This window comes from Ranitomeya variabilis, chromosome 1 (genome assembly GCF_051348905.1).
Source record: "Ranitomeya variabilis isolate aRanVar5 chromosome 1, aRanVar5.hap1, whole genome shotgun sequence".
NCBI lineage: Eukaryota > Metazoa > Chordata > Amphibia > Anura > Dendrobatidae > Ranitomeya > Ranitomeya variabilis.
Window position 1 is genome coordinate 679,965,589 of NC_135232.1, and position 12,176 is coordinate 679,977,764.

General features: G+C 43.5%; 1 protein-coding gene across 3 annotated transcripts in view; it reads right to left on the bottom strand.

Moving 5' to 3' along the window:
* Window positions 1–12,176, bottom strand: part of RTN1 (reticulon 1) — a 481,263-nt gene that overhangs the window by 18,290 nt on the left and 450,797 nt on the right. The window lies entirely within an intron of this gene.

A 12,176-nucleotide genomic window follows, 5' to 3' on the forward strand; every position in this document is an offset into this window, starting at 1 on the left:
GGAGTACTCAGAACCACAAGTTCTGATAGATTTGTAAAAGGATTCAACTAGATAATAAATTGCAGGCATATTCAGCAGAAAAAATGTAGCACATTTTTAATGAAGCCCATTTAGAAAGTTGCTTAACGATGAGCAATAAAACAAATTTTCTGTGAGGGTATAAAGATCCTTTAAATCTTCCCTTCCATTTTTTTACCTTTCACCACTCTCTCCTGTTTTTTTCTTTAGGAAATTTCAGCCTTTTTAAAGTAAAATAATACGTAAAAAGACTTGAATACTTCTATATTTTTAGCAGTAGTTTAGAAAAATGTTTCAAATATCACATAAGAAAATTTGGTGAAAATAAGAGCGGACAATCCCCTGCTCTGTTCAGGACCCCAAAGTTTAGAGTGGCTATAACACACTTCGCACCATTCCTGTTCTGAAATCCCCCAGAAAATGACAGATTCAGAACTGTCGTAGAGAGGGGCCATTAGAGGGTTAACTAGCAGCACATGGTTGCCATTTAGATGAATGACTGTCCATGTAATATATGGATGGGTTGCGTTCTCCAGTGAGCTCTAAAAACAGCTCTAAATTCTGGCTTGTAGGCCCAGAGAACGGACTCCCTTCCATAAAGTCATGTGTCCTAGATGGGCAATTGGAAAGGGATTCTCATATGAGAATATCCTTCAAACTAAGCCTTTTGCACCCAACTTTCCTTGCACAGTGGCAAAGCATTAGATTTATTTACTAGGACTGTGAGGACAGCTCTAAAAAGCCATCTCCTAGATTAGATGTTGTAATATTAAAAGCCAAATGAAAGCACCCTTCCATTAGGAAGTAAGTAAAACCTAAGATAACAAATAAAGGAAGAGAAGAGAATGGTATTTTTCTTAATATTGGACATTTTCAGATTTACCTCCGGTACTGTCGTTTGCTATACGCATCAGTCACAATTAAAGAAGGAAAAAATGTCTTGAGAGGCTGGAATGGGCTTCTCACATTTGTACATTGCCATACCACTTTTATGTAAAAGGGAGAAATGACTCCAGCACATACTGTACATAACATTTTATGTTTCATACAAGTGACACCATTATTTTTTTATATACGGTATATTTAAAAAGCAAATCAGTATTCATGCAGGGAGAAAATGTATCTCTTATTATGTAGGCGTTTTGTTCTACAGATGATTTTCCTACTTACTGTAATGCTCATGCAGAGATCATATCATTTATATTTAGTGACCTATTATAATGATTTTTAACCCATATTATCCTATAACTTTAAAAAGGGTATTCTGACCACTAAACAAAACATCATTAAATGTAAAAAGAAAGCATTTTACTTGCATTTCTGGAAAACCCTTTTATCCATGTTGTGAGTCCCTGGCAGATAGGGTTAAGGTGCATTTACACTGGTAGATTTACACTGTCCGAGTAAATGCCAATCGCCTATTTAACAACTTATTGGAACTCATTCAAAGAGAAATTTTTACAAGAAAATTACCAATTGTTTAAATTAAAAGGTTTTTATATGTTAAATTTGTTTTGAAACATTTTTCATAATTTCTTTTTAATTTTCTGTATCACTATGTGTTTTTTTACTCACTTAATTCCAATTACTTTTACAGATATTATAATCACTGTCCATACTGGGACTCACAATCTACATTCCCTATCACTCTGTCTTTGGAGTGTTCGAAGAAACCCACGCAAACTCGGGGAGAACATACAAACTCCTTGCAGATGTTTTCCTTGGTGGATTTGAACTCAGGACCCCAGCGCTGCAAAGAGACAGTGCTAACCACTGAGCCACCATGCTGCCCAACATAAAAAAATGAGCAATTTTCACACCGGCAACAAGTTCTCATGCTAGACTCACACTTCCTGTTCTGTACAAAAGACTTTTTAGACGTCTCATTATTGTAACAGGCAGGCGCCGGAAAAGGTCAGAGAGGCCCGGCACCTGCACACTGCAGTACTTTGCTCTGCCCTCAGCAGGGAATGCAAAGTACGCCTGCGCAGGAGCCGCGGCAGGAAGCAAAGAAGAGGACGTCATTGTAAGAAGATGGGAGGCACCGGACCGGACCTGCGTCGCCCATCGGACCAGACCGCAGCGGGACCGCCCCTGGGTGAGTATAATCTAACCTCTTTTTCTCCTCTTTCAGGTTACATCGGGGGCTTATCTACAGCATTACAGAATGCTGTAGATGAGCCCCTGATGGCGGTGGCCGCAGTTTATAGGCCCAAAACAATATGCGTGTTTTTGTTGCAGATTTTTCTCCACTCATTAATATCGGTGAGATAAGCTGCAAAAACGTTGTAAGAATCAATATTTTACAAATGAGAATCTGCTACAAATCGTCAAGGAAAAAAAAAGCAATCTCATGCACACACCTTGGGTTTTTTGTCATCAGTGCTTTGTGCTTTGCATGTTTTTTTTGCAAAACATAGCATGTCACTTCTTTCAGCGTCTTTCACCCATTGAAAGTAATGGGTGGTGAAAAAACGCTGAAAATCCGACCCAAAAAACGCAGGTATCAGCTTTTGCAGGTTTTTTTATGCCAAAACCTAATTAAATAGAATGAGATTTTTTTGCATTAAACTTTATCATCATGCACAAAAGGTAAATGTAACATGCCAAAACCACAGGAAAAAAACACAAAAACTTCAGCAAAAACGCAGCACAAAAAAAAACGCTGCAAAACCTGGGTTTTTGTTGCAGCATCTTTCCTGCAGATAAAAAACACACAGTATAAACGCCTAGTGTGAAGCTAGCCTTAAATAATAGGCAATTTTGTGATGACACATTCCCTTTGGAGGTGGCCAATGCTTAGTCCCCATATAGATAATATGTGCAAAACTGTAAAGCGCTGTGGAATATGTTCGCGCTATATAAAAATAAAGATTATTATTATATAGTTTGCATATTTGCAGCACATCCCGTGTTGACATGGGGAGATTTGCTGCTGACAGCGATTATTTTTTAGGCTGCATAAATGATACGATAAGTGAGCGAATCACTGCCATGTTTACAAGAACCAATTATCAGCCCTACAAACACTCCTTTATTGGCCTTCTACTCCTCATCACTGAAACTGGAGATGTTGTCTTAGGGCTTGTTTCCACTTGCGAGAAACACATCCCTGTCTCACATGTGGAAACCAAGCTCTGGCGCCGGCACATTGGAGCGGAGCGTGAAGCTCTATATGTTCCTATGCGGTCGCACGCTCCGCTCTGGAGTGCCGGCGCCAGAGCTTGGTTTCCACATGCGAGACACGGACGTGTTTCTCGCAAGTGGAAACAAGCCCTTAGGCCCACATGGCCAACAGTAGCCTCCTAACACTACAAGCCTTCTCATGTACTGATCAGAAGCTACAGCTGGTAAATTGTGACTTTACTGAATGGAAATTACTAGTGCAGGATCAGTGGAGACACTGAACAAGCAATGCTCTGAAGTCTGCAGAATGCAGATGTTTTTTTCTAAGCTAAACAAGCCCAACTGTTCCAACCTCTCATCATATGAGAGGCCTTCCATCTCTTGTAATAATCTAGTTGTCTGTCTTTGGACTGACTCTTATTTCTGAATATCCTTTTTAAAATGTGGAGCCCAAAACTTGATCCCATATTCTAGATGTAGCCTCACCAGTGATTTATAAAGGGGTAACATAGAGAAGTGGTAGAAGTGCATAGATGCCAGCATTATGTTAGCGCCAACTTACTGGCTATCATCTTACCAGACGTCCTTTGTATGAATTTTATCTAAATAAGGAAGAACCTGATCATTGAGCTTGATTCCTTCACTTTCTAATTGATTAGTCCTAGAAGCATTTATCAGTGGCTCACCCATCCATCCCCACCAGTTACCCCAAGACCTCGGCTTGGTGCAATCTGAATGGAGCACTGTGCTTGGCTAATTCCTACAGTGCCAGTGGAGCCTGGGTGCAAACCCAACCGCAATGCTTTGCTTCTCCTTCTAGGTTTCCATTTCTTTAGAATTTGGAGAGATGGACCTCAAACCATTATCGCCTTTAGCACTTTTACAGTGGATAAATATGATAAATGTTTCTGGCTGGAATAAGGCTATGTGCCCAAGTTGCGGATTTCTGTGTGGATTTTTCCGCTCAGTTTTTGAAAAATCTGCAGCTAAAATGCACTGCCTTTTACCTGCAGATTACCCGCGGATTTCCTGCGGTTTTTTGTGCGGATTTCACCTGCATTTTTACACCTGCGAATTCCTATTGAGGAGAAGGTGTAAAACGCTGCGGAATCCACGCAAAGAATTAACATGCTGCGGAAAATAAACCGCGTGGTATTTTCCGCAGCATGTGCACTGCGGATTTTGTTTTCCATAGGTTTACATGGTACTGTACAACACATGGAAAACTGCTGCGGATCTGCAGCGTCCAATCCGCAACATGTGCACATAGCCTAATCCTTTCAACATGCAATTTTTGCTGTAGTTTCCTAGAGAATCTATAAATCAAACGTTGGAAGGTTTTCCTTTTTTTTTCCCAAAATGAAAGCTCTTATGAAGGACTAAAGCTGACCACTGAATCCTCACATGACACATTTGTAAAAAATGATTCATGCTGCTCATTGTATAAAATGACCTCCACATAAACACAACATAAAAGGTTTTGTACAAGGAGAAAAAAAAGATACAACATTTGTTAAAAAAAGATAGGACTTGATTACCACCTAAGGACCCTTTTTATCCTATGTGTTTACCTGGTTGCCTTTAGCCAATAAAAATGGTTCTTTCGCATGTACATACCTAAAATAGTAACATGGCTTCCATCACCTACTGTTATTGCTTACAGTACTTTTCTATGCATGGACCCAACAAGGTGGCACACAGATTGCCTACGTATTAGGTGTCCTTAGTCAGTGGGTGTGCTGGCTCTGTATAGGCCAAGGACAGATAGTTGGAAGTTTATTGGAAAATATCTTTATCCATTGATCTTACCCTTTGTGAGAAAGCAGCCGATCACCATCAGCATAGCTCACCATAAGCCTTGCCTACTCGTAACAGGACGCACACAGCTTTCTTCCTAAACACTCCATGGTTTCCTAACATTACTAAAGCTATTTCTTTATTTCGTACTTTGAATGGTGTTTGGAAGTGAGATGTCAAATCTCCTTGTTACTTTTCCACAAGAGTTCATGTTTGCAAACTAAAGAAGTTGGATATTCTAAAAGCCTTAGGGCTCCTTCTCACTTGCGAAAAATACGTCCGAGTCTCACAGGTTAAAACCCTGCTCTGGCGCCGGCACTCCGGAGCGGAGCATGCAGCTCCATGTATTGCTGTGCAGCCACACGCTCCGCTCCGGAGTGCCGGCGCCAGAGCAGGGTTTTAACCTGCGAGACTCGGACTTATTTCTCGCAAGTGAGAAGGAGCTCTTAGGGTATGTGCACATGTAGAATTGAGCTCTGCGGATTTTTCCGCAGCGGATTTTAGAAATCCATAGCTAAAAGGCACTGCGTTTTACCTTCGGATTCACCGCAGATGTACCACGGTTTTTATGCGGATTCCACCTGCGGTTTTACACCTGCGGATTCCTATTGAGGAGCAGGTGTGAACTGCAGCGGAATCCACAGAAAGAATTGACATGCTGCGGAATGTAAACCGCAGCGTTTCCGCGCTTTTTTTTCCACAGCATGGGCACTGTGGATTGCGGTTTCCATAGGTTTACATTGTACTGTAAACGCATGGAAAATTGCTGCGGACCCACAGCTGCAGATCCGCTGCGGATCCGCAGCAAAATCCGCAACGTGTGCACATAGCCTTAGGCTGCCGTCACACTAGCAGTATTTGGTCAGTATTTTACATCAGTATTTGTAGGCCAAAACCAGGAGTGGGTGATAAATACAGAAGTGGTGCATATGTTTCTATTATACTTTTCCTCTGATTGTTCCACTCCTGGTTTTGGCTTACAAATACTGATGTAAAATACTGACCAAATACTGCTAGTGTGACAACAGCCTTAAACTGGCCAATGTCTTATAGAACTGTACTCGGCCTCCTAACGTGGTATCTCTAGAAGGAACACAGTATTTAGGAAGTACCGTATGTAGCCTTCTCTGATGTACCATAGGTGTCTATAAGTATAAACGTATTGGATGGGTTTAAATTAAGAAAACGGTAAAGTTACTGGGAATATTAAAGTGAATCTGTCAGCAGATTTTTGCTATTTAATCTGAAAGCAGCATGATGTAGGGGCAGAGAGCTTGATTCTAGGGATGTGTCACTTGTTCAGCAACTTGCTGTAGCTTGAATACAATCAGTGTTTTATTAGCAGGAAATTATCACTGCAGGACTAGGTGTATCATGCCAACTAGTCCAGCTAATCTGTGAAAGTCTTCCCTCACAACTGATTTGTCACTTGCCGACAGTGTACACAGTAAGTTGCCAATCAGTGGTGTGGGTGGGGTTACACTTAGCTCTGCATTCAGAGCTCTGCTACAGTGAAATAAAAAGAGATTCTAGCAAAATTGCACCAAGCAGTCCAGGAAGTAACACATTGCTGAAATCAGGCTCCCTGCCCCCACATCATGTCGCTCTCAGATCACATAGCAAAAATCTGGAGATAACTTTTAATTATGGTCATAACCATCTAAAGAAAATCTATCACCTATACAAAGGATCTCGTGAATGGGGCTCTGATATGATTCTTGAATAAAAGAGAGGCCACGCTTGCGTCACATGACTCTATTCATTGTCTAAGGAACTGCTGAAAGAAGTTTAGCAATGTATTTGGTTATCTCCAGCCACAGAGAATTTACAAACTCAGCTACATTTCCAAGAGGATATTTTAGAGCACCGTTCTCGGGATCGGTAAAGGCCTCAGTAGTTGAAACCCCCCAATCGACAAGTCATCGCCTATCCCTTGGATATCTGATAGCTCTTTAGCTAAGGCTAAATACGTCCAGTGAGTGTGCTGGTTACTCGAGATTTCCGAGCATGCTCGGGTGTTCTCCGAGTATTTTGGGCCTGCTCGGAGATTATGTTTGAGTCGCCGCAAGAGTAGCATCTGGACTGCCTTCCTTGTCTTTCCACGGACTGCGGTGTCATTAGCTGCTGCGTGTCCGTGGTCGGAATAGGTGAGGATCCTATTCACGCCCCTCCAGGTCTTCATTGGTGTTTGGCACAGTGGTCCCACCACCCAGCCCCTTAAACACCCAACCACTAACCATGAGTGGAGAAAAAGTTTTGGTGTTTTGGGTATGTAAACTTTTGAGCACAACTGTATACGTTTGTATCCAGTCAAACGCTTTTTTTTTTTGGAATGCAAACAAATACGTTAAGTAGGCCACAAAAACATGTGTGCCTTATCTCTTGGCCTGTAAAGCTGCACAGGTTGCACACATGGTGTGGCCACTCTCATATCACAATGTTTGATACCTTTAGTAATGCAGCCACATTTCCTGTTGCACGACAAATGTTATTTACTATGCAATGTGCAGGAGTCCCAGGATTTCTGTGTTTGACTTCGAGAGAATTAGGGATTTGTGCGGGACATTGGCGCGACCTACACAGCAACAGATGAGTCCCTTTTGAAAACCTTGACACGTCACTTTAACGAACACCATGGATACACTGCCAAATCATTAAAAATAAGGGGTATGGATGTCATCCATGGCGGTGTCAGAGGAGGCAATATTAAGAAATGATTGGGTCAGTGTCAGGCAAGGTGGACAGTTACCTTGGGCACTATAACACCAATAGGATTAAACAAAACATTTAGCTTCTCGTCCTTCCGGTAGGTATTCCACTCCCATTATTTTGTCTTTTTCCTTCTTTACATGTACAATTGTTAAATATCTTATTTTAATTAGTTTTATCTTCTTTTAGATATGCAACTCTAACCAGTGTCTCCTCCCATTGTTCTATTTTTTCAGCATGGTCTGTGGCTAAAATACAGATACCGTAACACATTACCAGTGATGATCGAACAATCATTGCAACCACCCCTTTGGGATATACTGCAAACAAAATTGAATGTATGCTTCTGGACACAGACATCAGTACCTCATTTGTATATGTGGCGCCCCAGGGTCCTGGTCGTCACAGTAGCATTGCTTTCCTCACGGGGAGAGTGATGTTACGCTTGAAGGCAAGAAGTGATAACTGTAACCAGGTAACACAAGCATGCAACACATTCACACTCCAGGCCACCAGAGGGAGCTTTTGATCCTACTTCCTAGGTGACTCCCCATATATATATGGTAGTCTGTAGGGAAAGTTAGTGAGTTCTTGCCAGGAAACAGACTGGATCAGTCTGAGGCAGCAGAGGGTTTACGGAGCTGTGTAGCGGCAGTGCAGCAGTTCCCGGAAGGAGACATTCAGAAAGCCGAGTACATTGCAGTGAACGTGCAGGAGAGCAAAGCACAGGAGAGGATACCAGTGGGAGACCAGGCCCGAGCAGGCTTCCTCCTTCTGAGGCGCAGAAACCAGTAGCCGGAACACAGAGGTTGTAAGGCCCTCCCACGACTTACATCAGAGACCAGCAGGACAGCTGAACTCTACGTTACCTGTCCGACCTAACACCCAGGAGGCACGGTGACACCCTTAGAGGCCGGGGCGTGCTAGAGTCCCTATAAACTGCCTCAAGTCACCAGTCATACGGGTCATGTCCTATCCTATATGGGGGACAGATAGAACACCTGTGAGGACCTTATTTGAAGCCGTAGGCAGTAAGGGATTACAACACCACGGCGCCAGAGGAAGGCTTTGATTTCCACCTGGGTAAGGGAACTCCTAACTTGCCTCCAAGCCGGCCGGACCCTGCCTGCCCTGTGATCTGGTGCCCTGGACTGTGGCTGCCTGAAGACTTCAGTAAACAAGGTAAAGAGACTGCAAACCTGTGTCCTCATTCTTTACTGCGCCATTCACCATCTTCCATCTACACATCGGGAGCCCTGGGGACATACTTCACCTGTGGGAAATTATACCATCTAGCTGCCATAACATCACCCCAGAGGACCCCTTAAAGCAGCGTCGGTCACCACTGACTGAATACCAGAGGTGGCGTCACGAACATAAACTTTATTCCCTTTAAAGACCTTTCCCCTTTCACATGAGCGCCCAGGTCCATGGACCAGGTTGCCACCGTGACATCCCCTTGTGAAACTCTGGACCCGGTACCGAGTACCCCACGGCCCTGGCGGGGCGACTCATCTACTGTACGCATATTTGGACTACAATGGAGGCCTGTTCATTTGTTTGTGCGTTTTGATGATCTGTAGTTTCATATGTTGTTTAGGTAATTGGTTTGCAGTCACTGTGTTTGAAATCTTTCAATAACTCACAATCACAATAAGTGCCGGTATTTGCCATGGTGCATGTGCGCGCTCTGTCACTCGCCCCCTGGTATCAACAGGCATCTTTAATGGCATCTGTGCAGGAGCCATGGTGACGCGCCTCTTCTCCCGTGGACAGATGGTCTAGCTGTGACGCTTCGTATGACGCTCAGGGGGTGGGCAGTTTCGAGTGCGCATGCGCCGTTCTGCTCAGCTACATTGGCTGCAAGCTAAAGTTCTGAGTAATGCTAAGTGTATTTAAGTGGACAATTTTGGGGTTGTAGACACTGGATCTCCCTCTGATGAAGCATTAAAATCGAAAGATTGAGATGCAAGTGGTGACGTCAGTAAGGTGACCGAGGTTCATCGGCTATGAACTCGGTGACCTTATGGCCGGGCTCACACTCAGCGTATAAAAATACGGTCCGTTTTTTACGGCCGTAATACGCAGAAAAATCCCCAAAATAGTGGTCCGTATGTCATCCGTAGGCAGGGTGTGTCAGCGTATTTTGCGCATGGCATCCTCCGTATGTAATCCGTATGGCATCCGTACTGCGATATTTTCTCGCAGGCTTGCAAAACCGACATCTAAGGCCATGTTCACACTTTTACCGCGGATCCGCGGCGATTTTGATGCTGCGGGTCTGCAGCAGTTTCCATAGCGTTTACATTAACATGTAAACCCTATGGAAACCGCAAACCGCAGTGCACATGCTGCAGGAAAAACCGCGCAGAAACGCAGCGGTTTACAACCCGCAGCATGTCACTTCTTTGTGCAGAATCGCAGCGATTCTGCACCCATAGAAATGCATTGATCCGCTTACTTCCCGCATGGGGCTGTGCCCACGATGCGGGAAGTAAGCGGATAATGTGCGGTTGCTACCCGGGATGGAGGAGAGGAGACTCTCCTCCAGGCCCTGGGAAGCATAAATAGTGTAAAAAAAAAGAATTAAAATAAAAAATAATGATATACTCACCTCTCAGCGCTGCACGCGGCCGTCCGGTCTGGTTGCTGTGCGAGCAGGACCTGCGGTGACGTCGCGGTCACATGACCGTGATGACGCCGCGGTCACATGACCGTGGCGTCACGAAGGTCCTTCTCGGCACAGCATCTTTGGAACCGGAGCGCCGGGTGCAGCGCCGAGGAGATCCGGACATCAGAGGGTGAGTATAAACCAATTTTTATTATTTTTACCATTACTATTGATGCTGCATATTGCTGCATATGCAGCATCAATAGTATAGGAGTAATCCCGCAGCGGAAATCGCAAAACAAACCGCGATAAATCTGCAGGGATAACCGCAGCGGTTTTGCCCTGCAGATTTATCAATTCCGCTGCGGGAGAACCCGCAGAGCACGCCGCAGAGTGTGCACATAGCCTAATGGATTTATGTGCTCAAATGTTCGTTAAAAAATATATACAGTATATATATATATATATATATATATATATATATATATATATATGTCATTGAGACACATATATATATATTCTGTATTTATATTTAATTCAGCGCGATATATGTGAAAAGCCGGTAATTCAATTGCCGGCTTTTCATTTTTCCTTCACAAACCCGACAGGATATGAGACATGGTTTACATACAGTAAACCATCTCATATCCCCCTTTTTTTTGCATATTCCACACTACTAATGTTAGTAGTGTGTATGTGCAAAATTTGGGCGCTGTAGCTTGTAAAATAAAGGGTTAAATGGCGGAAAAAATTGGCGTGGGCTCCCGCGCAATTTTCTCCGTCAGAGTGGTAAAGCCAGTGACTGAGGGCAGATATTAATAGCCTAGAGAGAGTCCATGGTTATTGGCCCCCCCTGGCTACAAACATCTGCCCCCAGCCACCCCAGAAAAGGCACATCTGGAAGATGCGCCTATTCTGGCACTTGGCCACTCTCTTCCCACTCCCATGTAGCGGTGGGATATGGGGTAATGAAGGGTTAATGTCACCTTGCTATTGTAAGGTGACATTAAGCCAGATTAATAATGGAGAGGCGTCAATTATGTCACCTATCCATTGTTAATCCAATTGTATGAAAGGGTTAAAAAACACACACATTAAAAATTATTTTAATGAAATAAACACACAGGTTGTTTTAATATTTTATTGCTCTCTCAATCCACCTGAAGACCCTCGCTTGGCAAAATAATAAACCAACAATATACATACCTTCTGATGAACTGTCACGTCCCACAAAGTAAATCCATCTGAAGGGGTTAAATCAATTTACAGGCAGGAGCTGTGCTAAAGCACTCGCTCGTGCCTGTAAACCCCGGGTGCTGAAGGGAAAGCAGAGTGATCTGTACTTACATTGAGTCGCGGTGAGGCGCCATCTGCTGGATGAACTCATGAACTGGAGCCTTGGAAAAGTTACCAAGTTACCACCTCGAGTTCATATGAGTTCATCCAGCAGATGGCGCCTCACCGCGACTCAATGTAAGTACAGATCACCCAGCTTTCCTTTCAGCACCCGGGGTTTACAGGTACGAGCGAGTGCTTTAGCACAGCTCCTGCCTGTAAATTGATTTAACCCCTTCAGATGGATTTACTTCGTGGGACGTGACAGTTCATCAGAAGGTATGTATATTGTTGGTTTATTATTTTGCCAAGCGAGGGTCTTCAGGTGGATTGCGAGAGCAATAAAATATTAAAACAACCTGTGTGTTTATTTCATTAAAATAATTTTTAATAATGTGTGTGTGTGTGTTTTTTAACCCTTTCATATAATTGGATTAATAATGGATAGGTGACATAATTGACGCCTCTCCATTATTAATCTGGCTTAATGTCACCTACAATAGCAAGGTGGCATTAACCCTTCATTACCCCATATCCCACCGCTACAGGGAGTGGGAAGAGAGTGGCCAAGTGCCAGAAT